Source organism: Pteropus alecto, unplaced genomic scaffold (genome assembly GCF_000325575.1).
Source record: "Pteropus alecto unplaced genomic scaffold, ASM32557v1 scaffold59, whole genome shotgun sequence".
In the NCBI taxonomy this organism is placed as follows: domain Eukaryota; kingdom Metazoa; phylum Chordata; class Mammalia; order Chiroptera; family Pteropodidae; genus Pteropus; species Pteropus alecto.
The window spans coordinates 331,023-348,522 of NW_006443292.1; the positions used below are offsets into that span (position 1 = coordinate 331,023).

General features: G+C 43.4%; 1 long non-coding RNA gene across 7 annotated transcripts in view; it reads right to left on the reverse strand.

Moving 5' to 3' along the window:
* The window catches only part of LOC107196552, a 79,736-nt gene that overhangs the window by 24,912 nt on the left and 37,324 nt on the right, over positions 1 to 17,500 (reverse strand). For 6 of the 7 annotated variants that reach the window (XR_003043764.1, XR_003043766.1, XR_003043762.1 and 3 more), the window contains exons 3-5: positions 13,245 to 13,449; positions 4,464 to 4,719; positions 3,856 to 3,980 (exon numbers count right to left, since the gene is read on the reverse strand). This is a non-coding gene — a long non-coding RNA (uncharacterized LOC107196552). The remainder of the gene's footprint in view (positions 1 to 3,855; positions 3,981 to 4,463; positions 4,720 to 13,244; positions 13,450 to 17,500) is intronic. The other variant, XR_003043765.1, reaches the window with a different exon arrangement.

Genomic DNA, 17,500 nt, shown 5'->3' on the forward strand with positions numbered 1-17,500 from the left:
ACACATTTCCTGCCAGCTCAGGATCCCCACCCAAGTGTCTCACAGAGGATCCCATCTATGAGCTAAAAAGCTCAAAAAAAAAAAAAAAAAAGCTTTTGTTAATTTATCAATAAAAGCTATTTTTTCTCTACTGAATGCTTACAATGTGCAGACACTGAGCAAGGGAGGACCCCATATGAGCTAAAAAGCTCAAAAAAAAAAAAAAAAAAGTAAAATCTTTCCTCTGCCATCCACGAAAGAAAGATAATCATCTCCATCAGTTCCATACGTAAGTCATCATGCATCATCAGAGGTCTTCTCCTGGCTGAATTAACACAAACCATCACCTTGGGAGAGGGGCGGCCAGGCATTATGAAGGCTTAAAACCCATACTCATAAAATGTGAGGGAAATTCATCTTTAAGGTTTACAAGCCAACAAAATCTGCGATGTCTTGTTTATGGATGCTTTTAATGTTCTCTGCCAAGCAGCGAGCGGTCGATCCTAGGGGAAGTGTGGGGTTGAGCATCTTCCTGCATGGAAAGGAGGTGGTAATGGTGTCATCTCAGAAGGGGTCTCCCAGGCCCCACTCCTCAGCTCCTCTGCATGGCTAGGAACCTTCTATTGCAACTCTCATCCCCCAGGAAGAATTTCTTTACAGCATCACCGTTTCAGGCAGTTCCTGGCACCATCTGAAATCTCACTGTCAGCCCTGGTCTCTGCTCTTCCTTCCAGTCCAGCCCGTCCCTTCCCCTCTGTGCTCCTGCCCCATCAGCCCGGCCCTCCCCAGCTCGAGCCTCCTTGGCAAGCTGGCCTGTTTCTGCAGCAATCTGATTGCCCTGTGCAGAAAAATACCATCTCCTCCTATTTACTGCTCCTACACAGTAAACAGAAATCTTGTGACGAAGATCCCAGAACCAATTGCCCTGCCAAGTTATCACTGGTTCTTTGGAAGGAAAAGGGATCTGTGTCCTGCCCAGACTCTTTCTCCTCCCAAGCTTCCTGACTTCTCGATGAACTCCATGTACTATTTCAAAATAGTTCTTGATCTGTTCAAATTTCAAAGGGTGAACACATTTGATAAAGTTCCAGATGACCCATTTCTTCCAGTAATGATGACGCCTCGACTCGTCTTGAAGCCCACCGGCTCCTACACCCCGAATCAGCCGACCCTACTGTCCCAGGGAGGAGTCTTTCGCAGAGGAAGCTGACTTGGGCCGATGGAAGCTGCAGGAGTCATCCAGATGTCCTAACCAGTCTGTTCCTAGGAGCCCTGGTGTGTGTGGCATCCTCTGGAAGAATGGGTGTGGGCCAAGAGCCCTGAATGGCTCCCAGTGGCCTAGGGGGATGTCAGTGACACTGGTCTGTTCCAACTGAGAGTTGGGGATTGGCTTAGTGACCCCCTGTGACAGTCCTAGACTCCGGCACTGAGAGGAACCCTAGAAACCACTTAGTGAAAGGCTCAAAGTGGGCTCCTCTTCACTAAAGACGACAGGATGCCAGCAATCCGGGCAAAAGCGGGTGTTGAAGAAGGGGACTGGAAGGCCCTCGTGGCCACATCAACCTAAGTACCTCCCTTAGGCACTGGGCTTCTGTTTTTGAGCACTTGCTGCATGCCAACAACTGTGCTGAGAGCTTCATATGTGCCCTTCGTGGATTCGTCCAACCAGCCTATGTGAAGGAGTTATGATGAACCCACCTGACCCCATGTGGCTCGGAGCAGCTGTGACTCCCTAACACCGTGGCTAGGGCACGAGGACACTGGGACTCCTCCCCAGGCTGTGCACACCAAACCCCACACCCCTAACCACCAGGCCCATGCTGCACTCACTCTCAACGGAGGAAAGACTCCGTGGCCACAAATAAATCAATACATAACCATTTCTCAAGGAAATGCAATCAAAACTACAATGAGAGACCACTTCGCGCCCGTTAGGATGGCTATTACAAAAAGAAAATAACAGAAAACAACGAGTGTTGAAAGGATGTGGAGAAACTGGATCCTCCTGCACTGCTTCAGAGGATGAATGTGCCAGCCGCCCCTTTCGCCCAGGCCTTTCTCCTGCCTGGAAGCAAATTCATCCCCACTTCGGCTCTCTGGCGCCATCTACTGTTATTTTTGAAACAGCCAAAAAGTTGTGTTTTTTTAAATCTCTAATAGCATTATTTTTAAAGAACAAAATAGTTTTTGAAATTTTCTTTTAGAAAAATTTCTATAAAATTCCATTCTAATGTAGTAATATGACAGTAATAACAATAATATTCTAGAAGAAAAGCAACTTAGCCCACTGTCCTAGCAGCACATAGTCAAGGCTTTTTTCCTGAACATATGCATAAATATTTCAAAGATAACCTTAAATGTTGAAGTGGATTTTATTCATTTTGCCTTAAGCATTGCCCTTGACAGAGAAATAATCTGAGATAAAAAGGAAGAGACTTTTTGTGTTTAAAATTTTATCAGAGCTAGAAGAGGAGCAGGGTAAGTAATATATACAATATTATAAACCCTTGGTCTTTACCTGCTGTCTCAACTCAATACGTGGCAAGTAGGCACAACGTAAGTAGAATTGTCTTGATAATATAAACGCAACGCAGCGCAGGGACACCCCACGTTGCTAATGACCGAATCTACACCTTCAGACCTCCTGGTCTGCAGAGTGGCTTATGTTACTAAAACGAAATTGATATCTCAAAGGAGAGGAAGAGGCAATAAATTGCAGGTAATTGTAAAGAGAAATCAATCATTGGTTAATCTAGCAAATCTAGCTTCAGGATTTTAAGCACCAGCACCTCAGAACGGAAGTTTCATGGAGACTTTCTTATTCTCGTGGAATTGCAAACGAATGTTCCCTTACTCCACACAGAAATAAAGAACTAGAAGCTGCTTCTGGCAAGTTGCACAAGTGAAAAAAGAAAGCCACTTGGGCATGATAATCTCGCCTCAGGTTCTGTGCCATTGAGTGGACTTTAAAATAGCTCTGCTCACAGGAGGCCTGAGCCGAAGGGGGACTCACAGGACTCAGACAAGGACTTTGTTCTGGAAATCCAGTCCCTTTTTCCACTGACCAACTCCACATAGAGGCTGCGGAGTTCAAACAAAACAGAAGCAACAGACCTCTGGGAAAGTAAGGGAAGCTGGGGCCTTTCATATCTGCTGCCAAGCTCTATGCCAGATTAATTTATAAAAGGCAATCCTTACAACTTGAAGTAGAGAAGGGCTCACAGGGAAAACATTAACACATCCCCAGTGAGAAGCAAAGAAGGTGGAGGCCTCGTTTAAATTTAATTTTTTTTTCTTTAATTACATATCACATTTCCCCAAAATGCCAAAGATGTCATTTCTGAAGTAAAGGAGTCAAGATTTGAGGCAGAGAGCCCTGATTTAAAGCATGCCTGTGCTGCTGCCTGTGTGATTGCACAATTCAGCAGCAGCTCTGGGCTCCAGGGTCCTCATCCTGACATCGAGGTTAACAATACCTGCCTCAGGGGACTGAAATGAGTACAAGCGAAGCATCCTTGGACAGAGCCTGGCCCAAAAAGGTGCTCAGTAAATGGCACGTGCCATCTTGATGACGGTGATGACACTGACGATCCAACTGTAATATTCCTCTTAAAACACCATCCTCCCAGACATAAACCTGTCCCCTTCTAACCGGCAGTCACTTTCATTAATAACAACAGCCAACATCCAATGAGCACTTACTATGTGCCAGCTACTATACATTAATTTTACTTAATTCATAGGACACACAAAAGAAGCTACAGCTAATACCCGCCCTTACAGATAAAGAAACAGGTTCAGAGAGGTTGGGTAATGCACTAACTGCTATCACAAACACCACCAAAACCCCAGTGGCTCAACACAGTGAAGGCCTACCTCTCCTCGATGTCCTTGGTGCAGAGGGCACAAGAGGAATGACTCACGTCAGCAGTCATTCAGGGACCCAGGCTCCTTCCGTATTGTGACTCTACTACCTCCCATGCTGGAAGCCACTGAATCCTCTGCAGCAGGAAAGAATGAGTATACACATGACTCTTAACTGCCTCAACCCAAGATGACATGTGGCATGTCGACTTCCATCCCACTAGCTAAAACGAGTCTCTTGGCTCTGGATGTAAGGGTCTGGGAAACAGCTTATTGGTGTTCCCAGGAAGAAGAGAACAGAGGCAGCAATAGTTTCTACCTCAATGAACTTGCCTGAGGTCATGGAGCCAGTAAGAATGGAAGCGAGATCCGAACCCAGGCAGTCTGAGTCCAGACCCTGACCTACCCACTGGGCTGCACTGTCATCTAGGGAACTGTGAAGGCTTTAAAACAGAGGCACACATTTTTTTTAGCATTCCTCCAATCAAGAGGTGGGGTCAAGGTTGAATCTGGGCTCTGTTAGTCCTTGACCAAGAGACGACAGAAGAAATGACACTATGACCATGGCCAGGCTCTTAGGACACTGACAGCTTTCACTTCCCATCTCCTGGGATACTCACTCTGGAATCCAGTTGCCATGCTGTGAGAATCCCCAGCTAGTCTCTACGGAGAGACCACATGGAGCAGCCACTGCTGGAGAGTTCCCGGTCATCGTCTAGAATCACCCCCCAGACATGTGAGTGAAATACTTCCAGATGATTCCAGCCCCTGCAGTCAGGTCAGCCCAGCTTTTAGTCTTCTCAGCTGAAGCCCAGACATCATGGAGCAGAGACAATGTCACAGCTGTGTCCTGTCTGAATTTCTCAACCACAGAATCTGTGAACATAAGAGAATGGTTAGTTTATGCCACAAGTTTTAGGGTAGTTTGTTATGCGGCAGTAGCCACTAGAAAAGGAACTTATTTAAGAATTTCGTGTCAGTGTAAATATATATATGCCTTACTGTTAAAATGTACAGCTAAAACTTATTGGATTCTGTTAATTAATGTCACCATAAAAATAAATAAATTTTTTAAAAATAATAAAAAATAAAAAAATAAGAGAATTTCATGTCACTTAGATCCTATTACTTCTGGAGTTTTGGAAAAAAGTTCTCCAAAGTCTCATTAGCCCATTCTTTTTATTTTCTTTCTCGTGCTACTGGATATTTTCCAGATTTCCCACAATAAAAATGTATTAACTTTTACCACTAGGGAAAAAATAAATTTTTAAATGATTCACCCTCTGCTGGTCACTAAACCCCACCGATCTCTGTGTGACTTTGTCCCTTGACAGTGCCAGGAAAATGAGACTCCTCAGTCTATATGGTGAAGCAGGTGGCTCTGTACATCCCGGAGTTTCTTGAGGCTTGTTCCAGGAAGGAGCAAGCCTACGACACTGGCCACCACTCCTAACTATCCCTTCTGGAGCACAGCCAGCTTCTGAGCTAGAGGGCGAGGATGACCAGGGACTTGGGCCTCTTATGTGGTTCCAGGGTTGTCACAGCCCCACATGCACATGGATCTATCTCTAGAAAAAGGGTGAGATTATGGGGGAAACTGGCCCTGGAGACAGGAAAATGCTGCCACTGAGGACGGGATGCTGTTTGCCTTGGGACCTTTGCTCATGCCGTTTCCCACACTTGGCGCCCTTCACAGGCACCGAAGTTTACAATGAAAGAAAAACTATTGGCTTGAACCACATGAAATTACCAACAGTCAGTCACATCTACCAACGAAAATGGCAACTTCATATGATTCTAGCTAATCGCAGGACAGAGAGTTGTTGGGCCCTTACTAAGTGTCGGGGACTGTGCTAGATATACATTATCATTTAATCTGCCAGACCTCCTAAGAAGGGTATTTCCATGCCCATCACACAGAGGAGAAAGCACACTGGAAGATGTTAGGGTACACTGAATGAGAACTTGAAGATCAGTCATCTGGTGATAAATTCACAAATGTGAAAATAACCAAAGAGATAAGGAGACCATCCCCTCCCCTTACAGACGAGGTGGCCATGGCGTGCACAGGTGTGCCTCACTGGTGATGGGCGTGAACATGCATCAAGCAGTGTGATCAGGGAGCTCACAACAGACCACTGAATGCTCTGCACGTCTCTCCCCATGCCAACGAAGGATTGAAGGGATCAGTTCAACGCTAGCCACAGCACAGAAACCTCAGAATTGCTTTCAAGGTGCCTCCCTGGGCCCTCCCTGCAGTAGGATCAACGACCTTGATTATGAGGAATAACTACAGTACTGCAAATGAGTTCCCAAGCCTAGCCATCTGACTACAAATGCATGAAACCCAAGCATAGAAACACTGTTTTTCTGTTGCATGTTCTTTTAACGAAAGTATATAGATGTTCGATTCCACCACAAGTTAACATTATTTGGGGCTAGCCCAAGAAATTATATGTTTTATATGAGGAAATACTGCCTAAATCCTGAAATCCAATGACGTAAAGAAACATGTATACAGCAGTCACTTCTTGGATTCCATATGCTTACGTTCGAGTATTAAAATTTTTTAAACTTTTATTTTTAAAGCACCAAAATAAGTATCAAGTAAGAGCTCAGCAGTCTGCAAAGTTGAAGAAAATATATAAAAATGGAACTTCTGCGGCTGAATGTGATGAGGCCAGAGTCCAGCCTGTTCAGCATCCTCTTCATTCCCTTCAGATTTCCTGGGACCCTCAGGGGACTCTGGGCACTAGGGGACTCCATGGGACACAATGTCTTGCTCGAAATTAATCTGCATTTTCAAGATCCAACACTAGAGGGCCCAAGGCTGAACCTCAGCTAAGCTCTAGATTCACTTTTCTACTTGTGGCCACGATGAAAAGATCCCTGTTACAAACTACGTTTTTAGAGGCAATTTTCAGATCACAGCGTTTAACTCTTTTGGAAATCTAAGTCGGAGTTAAAGCGGAAGTTGTAGTGTGCCCTGGACAAACTAAACAATTTAGTAACACCATAATTCAGTGAGATCAGGCTTCTGCAAACCTCATACCAGAAAACAGCTAAAAAAAATATGGGATAAGAAGGCCAGACACTTGGGCCTTGATGGGGGACAAAGCATGAATAAGCTTAGAAAACAATGACAACATAACAAAATAATTACATCTCTAAACATAATGAAACCATCTCATTAAGCCCAAATTAAAGGTCGACAACACATAATTTATATAGGCTCATAAAACTGAATTATGTAAATGTGATTAAACCAATATCCCCTTTATATATATATATATGTATATATATACATACGTATACACACACACACACACACACACACACACACACCTACCTATTAAGTCTATAAACACTAGAACACTGGTGTGTTTTATACGATAGTAACAAATTTAAAAGATACCATCATCTCCTATGGTTATTTCTAATAAAAATAACCCAAACTCACAGACACCTGATTCACCAACATTTTATCAAATTCCAGTGTTGTGTCCCAGGATATCAGCACTGCAAGGAAGGAACGATGGGAAAGACTCTATAGAGAGTGAAGAAAAAAAGCCCAAAATAAAATATTCCTTTCCTAATATGGCTGGGAATTGCCCTGGACATACATTTTCTGTACTAAGGAGGTGAGCCATGAGTTCCTGGAGAAAGAGATCCTGATTCATTCAACATCATCTGTTCTGAGCCCTGGGAATATAGCTGTGAACAAAGCATACAAAAGTGTCTGCCTTCATGGAGCTTACAACCTTGTGCAGGAAGACAGTAAACTAACAGGGAAGTTGTGAGCAGTATGGAGATAAAGTGTATCCAGGGAGATGGGAAGAGCCGGTAAGAGCAGGGAGGGGTGTATGGATCTGTGATTTTTAAACAGGAAAGAGAAGCCTATTCCAGGAAGAGCGAATAGCAGGAGAAAAGCCCTGAGGCAAGTACGAAGAACAGGAAGAACGTCAGTTTGGCAAGTGATTAAAATGGAAAATAATCAGACACCAACTCAGAAAACATAGCGTGGGGGTGGGTACACTGGAGGACAACGTAGCTGACTGCAAGGACTTGGGCTTTCATTCTGAGGGAGATGGGCTGCCAGTGGCGGCTTCTAAGGAAAGGAATAGCATCATCAGACTTAATACTCTAATGGGATTACTCTGGCTATTAGGGTGAGGCTAGGCTGTAGGGGACAAGGGTGTAAGATGGCATATTGCAAAAATACAGGTAAGAAATAATAGTGGCAAAAAAGAGAAAAGAAACAATAGTGGCTTGGTAACACCAGAGTAATTTATATCAGTCTAGTCTTCCTGACAATCATAGCTATAATCTCTGGACTTTTACAAAATACAGCTGTTTGAAGACAGAAAGAGGTATGAAGCAATATCTATTAAATATGGAGCAGAAATGCTGCAATCAAATATTTTAATATCTAGTTGAAAGATTTTTCATTCTCAGATATACAAGGATTAGAAAACATGTCCTGCACGTTGCTTTTAGAAAAAAATTCCTTGAGGACATACTAAGGCCAACTGAAAGAAAAATCAAGATTAAGAACTCAAAAAGTGAATTTGTAGCATAACAGAATGTGTGTAATGCTGCAACTTGGGCGAGGGAAAATGTGTACATTAGAATTATATATTCTTTTTAATTTACAGTTGAGCCAACTAAGAGAGATTATGGTATGCATCCCACCCACGGCCCACTCCCAGTGTGGGGGAGAAGAGGAGGAGGCTTAGAATCTCTACAGAGATAGACAATTTGAAGAAACTGCCCTTGTTACTTAGGTACTGGACCAATGGATGTTTCCTACCTCTTGTTAGGCACCAAAATCATCGATCCCATTGCATTGTGTCCTATGTGATGGATGGGGCAAGGCTTGGCCCTGCGTTTTATACTCCCATTCTGTAGCTGCTCCTTCCCCAGTGTTACATGCTTCCCCTCGCAATCCCTCCGGAATCTCTCATGTTTGGTTAACTTAAAGCAATGGCCATGTTGTCCTGCCCCAGCACTTTCTAACAATGGCTAAAGTTTTTACAAAGAATCACTGAATAATCTCCACAAAAACCAAACTATGATGAAGAATCACACAATGGCCTATTTTATTGCAAAATAACTTGATAAATTATGCTCTTATTAAGCGAAGAAAAATTTCTGGTTGACTATATGGCAGACAACGTGATTATTCAGTGGGTATGTATAACATTTATAATGGGAGAAAATTAACTTTATTAGGAAAGAGGGTCAGGATGTGAAACTGCAGAGTTTGAGAATGAGCCAGCCCAGATCTGAAGTTAGCATCCCTCTCAGAGAACCAGATCCTGCAAAAGAACCCCAGACCAAGGGCAGGGGCCACTCGGCTTCTCTACACACTTTTTAGAGATGGAGGAACAAAAGCCCGAAGAAATCCAATATGACTCGATTCAATTCCACATACTTTTTTACCCTTTTTTAATGGGTTTGTTGAGGCCCTTCGGCGTGGATCTCTGGGGAAACAAAACAAGACATAGGTCCTGCCTTAGGGAACTCACAGCCCACTGGAAAGACAAAGAAGTAAAATTAAATGGACCGAAATGTGCTGGTACCATTATAATAAAAGCAATGGCCACGATTTATTTTGCATCCACGCTCAGTGCGCCAACTACGACCCCAGTTCCCACTGCCACCTTACGAATGGGTATTACTTTAATCTTCATTTATGGGGGTGAAATGACTTGGTCACCTTAGCTAGTAAGTCCTAGAGCTGCCACTGAAATTCAAGTCTGTCTGACTCAAACACTCAGCTACACTCTGCGAAGTATGTAAAAAGAACCACGTGTGGTGCAGAGGAGAGCACAGGGAAAGTTTCCTGAGGCCCTCCTAACTCTGACACAAAATACAGGAGCTATAAAAATAATTTAAATAACACAGTCGTCCTACCGTATCTACAGCTTCGCTCTCCACAGTTTGTTACACTGGTAAACCATGGTCTGAAAATATTAAATAAAAAAATTCCAGAAATAAGCAATTCATAAATTTTAAATTTAGCGCCATTCTAAGTAAGGTGATGAACTCTCATGTACACCATTCTGCCCCACCCACGACATGGCTCGCTCCTTCGTCCAGCATCTTCATGCTGTAGACGCTTCCCGCCTCGACACTGCCATCCCACCAGTCACTCAGTAGCCATCTCCTCCATCAGATTGACTGCAGAGGTATCACAGGGCTTGTGTTACCACTTATTTTACTTAATAATGGCCCCAAAGCATAAGACTACTGATACTGGATACGCCCAAGAGAAGCCAGCAAGTGCTCGTCACGTATGCCAGAAGGCCCACGGCACGCTTACGCTACGTTACCGTGCCTGCACCATTCCTCCCCTCGTCTCGCCACGGAGCCACTGCACCACCTCACACCATCGCAAGAAGGGTGAGTCCAGTACAGTGAGATACTCAGCACATTCATGTGAGTTTTTTTAGCCACTGCACCACCTCACACCATCGTAAGAAGGGTGAATCCAGTACAGTGAGATACTCGGCACATTCATGTGAGTTTTATTAGACGTTATTACAGTTGTTCTATTTTAGTAGGTTACTGTTAATCTCTTACTGTGCCTAATTTATAAATTAAACTTTGTTATAGGTGTGTATATATAGGAAAATACATGGTATGTATAGGGTTTGGTACTATCCAAGGTTTCAGGCATCCACTGGGGGTCTCAGAATGTGTCCCATGTGGAGAAAGGGGGGACCACTGTAATAGGTGTGAAATATAGAATTTACTAGATTCTATACAAAGCGGTGTTCACTTTAAATACATTAGGCATTTAATCCACACAAAAGCTGTATGAGGTTAGTGTTACTATCCCCATTTTAGAGATTAGGAAAATGAAGCACAGAGAAGCAAATTTCCAAAGTTGCACAGCCTATTGGCGGAGCTGGAATCTGAACGCAGACAGCCTGACTCTTGAGCTTGTGCTATTATCCATTATGCTATATTGTCAAATTCAAAGGTAAATGACAAATTGGAAGAAAAAAAAATATTTGAAACTCATATCACAGAGGGCTAATTTCTCTACTATATTAAGAGCTTTCCCTAAAAAGGCCAACAACACAACAGAAAAATAGGCAAAGCACATGAATAGAGAGTTCACTAAAATTAAATACGTACAAGAAAAATGCAGGTTCTAACCCCACTGAGATACCATTTCTCACCTACCAGACTGGCAAGAATCCAAAAGTTTGACAAAACACTCCTAATGAGTCTGTGGGGAAACATTGCTGGGGGGAATGCAAATCAGTACAAGATCTATGGATGGCAATTAAAAATGACAAATCCATATACACGGCAATTGTACATCTAGAAATTATTCAACAGATAACTCACATGTGCAAACTGGCATTCGTGTACGGCTAGTTATTGCTACCTCGTGACAACAAAATCCTGGAAACCACCTTAAAGGCCATCAACAGAGATTCAGAACACATTTGGCACATCCAAATAATGAAATACTTTGCATGGTAGAAAGACTGAAGAAGTACTTTATGGATGGCTATGAGACAGTTTCTTTCAAGATATAATAAGGAAAAGGGCAAGGTCCAGAACAGTGTGTATGATATATTATTCTTTCTTTTGTGTAAAAAGGAGTATATCTTATATTGACTTGGATAGGCATAAAAAATACCTTTGGGGCAAGATAGGAAGTGAGTAGACGTGAGGGCAGTGGAGACAGGAAGGAGAACTTCCTGTAGACTTTTTCCATTTTTTGAAGCTTGAACCACATATTTCTGTTACTTATTTTTAAAGTTTAACAAAGAATTTTTAAAAGTAAAAAGAAAGGCCTTTTGGAGGAGGGGTCATTTTAGGACTCTGGCTCCAAAATGAGAACTGTAATGAGATAGACTCTTCATGAACCCATCATGACCAAACAAAACAAAACAAAACAAAAGGGATGTCGGGGATCCCCATGGGCACTTGGAGATTCTTTCATTCAGACCCACTCATACAGTTCCTATTGGCTTTCCCCATTATGCTCCTAAGACTCATTCAAAGCTAAGACTCAAGCGCCAGTGACATCTGGTAACATAGGTAACCATGGGCAACCAGGCTTCTCTCATGGTTGTCATAGCAACCATGATGTTCCTACAGTTGGGTTTTCACTGTGAAGTAATTATCAGGCCTTGTGGTGGGCTCCTCCACTTTTGCAGTTATTTTCCTCAATGACAATTATGAATGAGCCTAAATTAGATGCAATTTCAATTGAACTGTTAAGAGAGGCAGTGAACTGAGTCAGATTTACATATCCTTTCATCGAGACTGGTAAACCTTTTGAATTGTTCGCCTGCTGCAATTCAGGGATGGGGCGATACTTGCACTGCAGCCATCAAAAGCCACTGGATGGCCAAAGACCTGCCAAGTTTTAACCCAAGATGGGCAGTCTCTTCTCTGTCCCCCTTTCCTCCCTCTCCCATCACAGGTAGTAGGAGCAGACCCCAGTCTCTTGGTTTCAACTTAGTATAGCAGGTCTTCAAACAAGGTCATTTCATTCAACCTCATTTCCTTATATAGTTGATGAGATGCCGTAGGAACTTAACTCTCATTTATATCAATTAGCCTATGATAAAACTGGTTTCATTATAGTATGTCATTTCACTTAAACTTGCAGAACCTACTGATGTTAACTGAGGACTTGCTGTATATAGAAAATGTTTTGATTTATCAGGGTCTTCAAACAAGGTCATTTCATTCAACATCATTTCCTTATATAGTTGATGAGATGCCATAGGAACTTAATTCTCATTTATATCAATTAGCCTATGATAAAACTGGTTTCATTATAGTATGTCATTTCACTTAAACTTGCAGAACCTACTGATGTTAACTGAGGACTTGCTGTATATAGAAAATGTTTTGATTTATCAGAACTTTATAAAACCTATAATCCTAAATAATTAGCCCCACTTTATACTGGAGAAACCTCAAGTTTCAGCTGCCCAGTTTCTCCACAGTAAAGTGATGACACCAGGATTCATAATCACATCCCAGAGCTGCTTCTCCTGCTACCTCACTCGAGGTCCAAGGTTGAAAATTCTCTTTGTTTGGAAAGCGACACTGAGTTTCATTAAGTTCATGTGTGCCTTAGCTTCTGTATCCATCAAAGGTCAGTAGGATGATTCTGGCAGCCAAAAAACCAACGTGTTGGTGACAAGCTCTCAGTGACTCATACAAACCATAACCCCCTCATACAAGGTTACATAATGCCCACCCACATTCAAATGTTATTCTCTCTCCCTATGCTCTATTATTCTATTAGTATGCCATGTACCCTCTTAGAAGTGATGCCTGTCATTGAAATACAGTCATAGGAAAGAAGCAGAGAGAAGGAACTATCTAGTGTTTGGAGGAAGCATTGATTGTTCGCCAACCTGTCCGCACTCCTATCCCACGTAGGTGACCGATGGCTTCTTCTGAGCCTCAGGCATGTTGTGCAGTTCTAATAGCAAAGGGTGGGGTGGGTGAGGACAAGGGGGTGGGGGATGTAGCTAGCCGTCAGCCGCTGTTAGGTTTGACTGGTTCTTGATGTGTCAGTTCAGCCATCACCTTTTTCAGCTTCAGAAAGAAGGATGGTGTCTGAAAGCAACAGAAAAGCCCTACATATAGTTCTCTTTTTGCAGTTTCTTCTGAGTCAACCAACCCTTCTAGGCAGGTAAAAAAAAGAAAAAAGTAAAGGGCATGAAGATGCTACACTCAAGCGGCCTTCATCCTTAGGACAAAGGTTCTTAGTCTAGGATTGGTCCATAAATTCTTGAGATGGCTTCCAATCATCAGTGAACCTGATGAAAGTGTACGCAAAATGGTCCATGGGTAGGTGTGAATCTGCAATCACGAACTCAGGTGTGTAAGAAATTTAGCAATTCTTTTGTTCAATCAATATAAATCTGTCTCTAAATGCTACAGCTTTGGTTGGCCAGAAATTAAGACATTACTGGGCCTCGTACCATACTTTCCCATTCTCCTCCTCCCTTTGTGATGGTCTTGGCTCATGTGCAGCATCCAAGCATCAGGAAGTCCCCCAGGTCATCAGTCCACAGTTTATCGCTGAGATGCCTCTTGGTCTAGCTCACATGCTTCTTTGAGATGCTGGAGTTCTGTGTGCTTGTGTCACATTTGGGCACTGGCTCTCCATCATGCTGGCAGGAACTGGGCACAGACTCAGCCTTTCTGGGAGTTTTTAGACTGCCAGCTCTCTGAAGACTTAGCTCCCGGACACTGACCAGTGGGAACCCTCAGATCCTTGGCCTCGACACCAGGATTCAGAACTGATATCATGGACAGCAACAGGATACAGGAAGGGTGATACAGAGCAGTGGCCTTCAAACACTTTTGAAGGGGGAGTGCCCCCTAAAAAAAAAAAAGCTTTGTAAATCTATGGATATCTTCGCAATTTTAAAGTTAGCATGCAAATTTTCATTCTCTAATTAAATCGTTGCAAATTATATCATTTCCAATATATTAAAATGTGGCACTTTTAAATAAAATTGTTACACCAATCTTTTAAACATACCCAGTAGAATCTCAATATAGTGACTTGATACCCATCATAACATTTAAAAAATACGTGAGTAAGCTTTTCTTCAAAAAGGAAAAACTTTGTCAATGCCCTCGGGCCAGATGACCAGAGACAAAGTTGAGCTTATTGGTTCCCTGCAACAAGGGTGAACAGTTATCATGGGGAACTATAAGGCATCTCAGTGGTAGGACATTAGAAAGGACTTGTTAGGATTCGGTCTTGTGTTAGGTACTTCTAGGGAGAATTCAAGGAGGCAAGGCTTTGCTCTGGATTGAATGCTGTCAGGAAGCCTTCACTTGAACAGCCTGAGAGGAACAGTGTACAAAGTCCAGGCTTTGTTCTTGAATTTATTTGGGTAGGCTTCTTCAGTTCACTCCGAGTACTGCATAGATCTGATCGCTTTTCTGTTGATAAGATTTGGTTATTAAAAAATTCCTGAGGCGATCGAAGAATCACAGTTAATCTTTACTAAGAGTCAAGAGAATTAACCAACCAAGTTTAATTGAATTTAGGTTTTCCTTACTCAAGTATAGATCCCTTTCTATGCCAGGAGTACGCAGAGAAATCTTGCTGACTAAAGGACCATCACTGAGAATGGGCCCAGCACTATAATAACGATCAGCCACCACTAGATGGCAATAGTAGTGCTATAAGTAATCGGTTATTAAAATGAGTCCTCACAACTAAGCGATATTTGTTACTCAGTATTTACTCATTCATTCCATAAATATTTACTCAATGACTGCTACATGCCTGGCACCATAGGATCGGCAAAGGAAGACACAGTCTGTCCCTGGACCTTGTGGTCTAGGTGATGAAATGGACAAAAATCACACCAATAAAATATCACACCTTAGTAAGTGCTGTGAGAGTGCACAAGGAAGAATCTGCCTGCTGGGGAGGGGGAGGCGTCTCTGAGAAAGAGATGAGCAAAAAACGAAGGAGTCAAGATCCAAGGAAGAACAGAAACTGGGTCATGAAAGGTGGGAAGGGAGAACTCAGGCAAAGGCAATAATAGCCTGTTGAAGTCTCCCAGGCAATCAGGAGGACGGCATGCTCCCATGGCTGGAACCCAAAGAGTAGGGCCACAGGGTGAGCTGCCTGCCCTGATGGGGCGAGCTGCCGCCAGGCTGTGCAGGAGCTCGTGAGCCTTAGGGATAAGCGTCTAGATCCAGAAAGCAATAGGAGGTCACTGACGTTTTTAAACCCTGGAAGGGGAAAGAGCTGAGTGACTAGATTGAATTTGTATTTAAATAAAGCAGATTTGCATTTTGACACAATTCTGTGGGTCTGCTCTGGGGATTTGACTGAAGGGGGTGCCAAGTAGATGCAGGGAGACCAGTTGCAGGGGTCTTCAACCTTTCTGGCACCAGGGACCAGTGCTCCTATGAGAATCTAATGCCCTATGATCTGAGGTGGAGCTGAGGCTGTGATGCTAGCGCTGGGGAGCGGCTGTACAGTCAATTTGAGGTTGGTAAGCTTACCTGCAGCTCATCTCCTGCTGTGTGACCAGTTCCTAACAGGCCACAGACCAGTACGGTGAACCCGGGAGTTGGAGACCCTGAGTTAGAGAACTATCATTGGAGTCAAGGGAAGAAGGATGTGTCTTGGATCACGGTAAGGACAGTGGAGATGAAGGGAAAGATTGAGAGGCAGGAGAAAGTACCAGAATTCTATGGATAGGGGTGGCGCAGGAAAGGGGAATGCCAGAGATGGCTGCCAAGTGTCTGCTCAGACAGGACAGAAGGTGGAAGGGGAACTCAAGAAGGGGAGGGAACTTAAATGGTGCTTAGGTCAGCAGAGAAAGTCATGAGTTCGCTTTTAGACACCTTGACCTTTGAAGGGTTTTTGAGATATCCAAGTAGAAACATCCAGAAGACAAAGGGAACATGTGAGTTTAGAGTTTAAAGACAGAACCATGTGAGTCAGCCGGACAGGGATGAGACCACCAGCCAGTGAAGACAGGAGAAATTAGCAAGGCACCTGGAGGAAAACCAATAGCTAGGGCACCTGAAGTCCAGCAACTGATCACTGATGCTAAAGGAGGCATTAGAAATCTAACTGGAGGCAGAGATCACCATATAGATAAGGGAAGGTTGCAAGAGAATCAATGTCTGAAAGAATAAAAACTGGGAGAAAATGGGATTATAAGCAGCAGGTGATTCAGTTCTCTTCCCACTAATTGTTCTCACTTCTCCCAAACTTCCTTTCCCAGGAAGGGGCATGGCTCCCTTTAATGGCCCCCAGTTGCTTCAGGGGCTGTTGCAACAGCCTGTTCCAAAACCCTGACTCCTTATTGCACAACAGCCTTTGGCTTAGATATTTTGCCAAGACAGGAATTTGGCCTGGTAGACTGTCAGCTGCTGTGAGGCAGGGTTTTCAACATTTGAGACAGCTCCCTTGTCTGTTTCAAATAGTTAAAGCACAGTCAATTTGATTTTTTTTTTTTTTAATGTATGTAATAGACACAGACCAGGGTTCGTATTCCAGCTCCCTCCTTTATAAACTGAGAACCTTAAGCAATTATTTACCTCTCTAAACTTTACTTTCCTTAACTTTAAAATAAGGTTGCTCTGGAACCTTCATATAAACGAAAAGAGAAAAACGGTAAAGCAAATGTGGCAAAATGTTAACAGTTAGTGACTGTAAGCTAACACTATGGTGTAGGCTCCAGTATTTGGGTTTCCAGTGAGCCCTTTGATGTTGCAGGGTCATGTGAGAACCTCAACGCCTAGTGGGAACTGAGATGCCCGAGATTCAACACATGTTCTGCCACTGGAGCAAATTACTCTCTCTGGGCTTCAGTTCTTCTAATTAACGAAACGGTTACCATCTCAGAGACTACTGTGCAGGTTGAATAAGAAACGCCATGTGCACAGGCCTCTCTCAGGGCAGACAAGCAATGAACTGTGAAGGCGTCGTGGGGCAGGTAGGAAGGCGGGAGATGGCCCTGGACTGCGCCCCAAGCCCCGTCCTGGGGGCCGGGGACCTAACTCCCAGGTCGGGGGGTGCTCCTGTTTGAAACACCAGAAACACCGAGCACCACGTACCCAAAATCCCTCGATGCAAGTGTGTGACGATTTAATGTTTGAACTGCGCGTAAAGACGGAG